We start from the raw sequence: 1,655 nt of genomic DNA, 5'->3' as shown, positions 1-1,655 counted from the left end.
GCCACTTTCTTATCCCTGATAGGGCCGCAGGGCCAATTTGAGAGAAAGGGGATGAAGTAAGGATGCTCCCCACATAGTAACATCAACTCCTAACTCCTTTGGAAAAAAAAGCTGCAGCCTTGCAAATTATAGCGACAGTTACGAAGAGGTTCCTATAGGAGGAAAGTCCTTGTTGGATTAAACAACTCAGTCACTTAGAAGTGATTATGTTATGGAAGTGTGTGTCTTTGCTCAACAGTTATACTCTGGCTTATCAGAAAAATAAGGAGCATGCTAGTCAGGATTTATACTAGTGGGAGATCTCAAAGGAGATGGACCCACCCATGCCCTCACCTCTTGCATGGAACTTGGACCAAAAAGAGCCCCCCACACACAGGCTATGTGGTCCTACCTCTCTGGTGTTGATATTATTCCAAACTGAGTAGCTGAGACTTAGGAGGGAAATGCTGCTGAGAAGGTGACCAATTCTAGGATAATCTAACTCCTATAGGTTTCTAGAAGTGGGTGAATATCAGATAAAGGTGATGTCGTCCTGGAGAGTAATTGTCCTGAGAGTGAGGTAGCATGTTTAGGAGCTGCAATGTACATAAGATAAGAGCTTGCAGGGGGTTTACTTTGTTGGATGATTTTCCTTGACCTATGAGTAGAGATCCTAGGCCCTAGCCTACAGTTTCTGAAACTGATTTTCAAGTACAGAGGTCAAGAAATCTAAATGTTTAACAAAAGCACCCCATGTAGTTTCTGTGACCACTAGTTTGAGAAACCCTCGTTTAATTGAATTCCTGAACCACTTTTTGTTTGCTCCTATCCCTCCTGCATAGGAGAGCAAAAGAGAGTTCAACAGACACTGCATTACTGACCATCCAAAATATGTGAGGAGGAGCAGAAAAGTCAATGAAATGTCATTCGCCCTGGGGTACAAGAGCTTGGTGATGAACTCCCGTACTCCTGAGACTTCTTTCAAGGCAGAAGAATCACTTGGAGAAATGGAACATTTCGTTTTACTGCCATCTGAGGTCTTGATATTATTATTTCTTGGTCTTTGCTTGAAGGTCTATGTTCAGTAGAGACTGCAGACCCCTCAGGCACAGTCTTCTCTTTGGCCTTTGGAGAAACCTCCATTTTCACTTTTGGGGCTGACTCCATAGAGCCCCGAGGCAGCATTTTCTAGGGTACCAGCCCTCAGCTTCTCTGATTTCTACTGGGGGTCCTAAGCCTTCCTTAGAAATTATTTTTTTCTGTGATGCTTTCCCAGAAGATTTTTCAGGCCCAGCCTCTGAACCTCACCTTAAGCTATATGAGCTAAACTGAATCCTTCCCAAAATTCATTTGTTGAAGGCTTAACCCGCATAATGATTCCCAATTATTTGTTAGTAATTCAAAAGGCAACTGATGATTTATGGCTATTACTTTGCATACTGTCACTTTGTTGTGTTCTCTTATCAATTCAAACAGGTTTCCATTGATTCTTAGTAAGACTCTAGTTAGATTATCATTATTCACAGACAATATGATTATCTGGAATCTTCCTTCTCCCTAGATATATTTTATTTCTCCTTCATGTTAAATATTAGAAGTGATAACAATTGCTTAGCTCATATAAGTGCATAATTTTCTCTTAATTAGCGAAATAGAGTGTTCATATTCAAACTTTC

This window comes from Saccopteryx bilineata, chromosome 11 (genome assembly GCF_036850765.1).
Source record: "Saccopteryx bilineata isolate mSacBil1 chromosome 11, mSacBil1_pri_phased_curated, whole genome shotgun sequence".
NCBI classification, from domain to species: domain Eukaryota; kingdom Metazoa; phylum Chordata; class Mammalia; order Chiroptera; family Emballonuridae; genus Saccopteryx; species Saccopteryx bilineata.
This window is presented reverse-complemented; position numbering follows the sequence as displayed.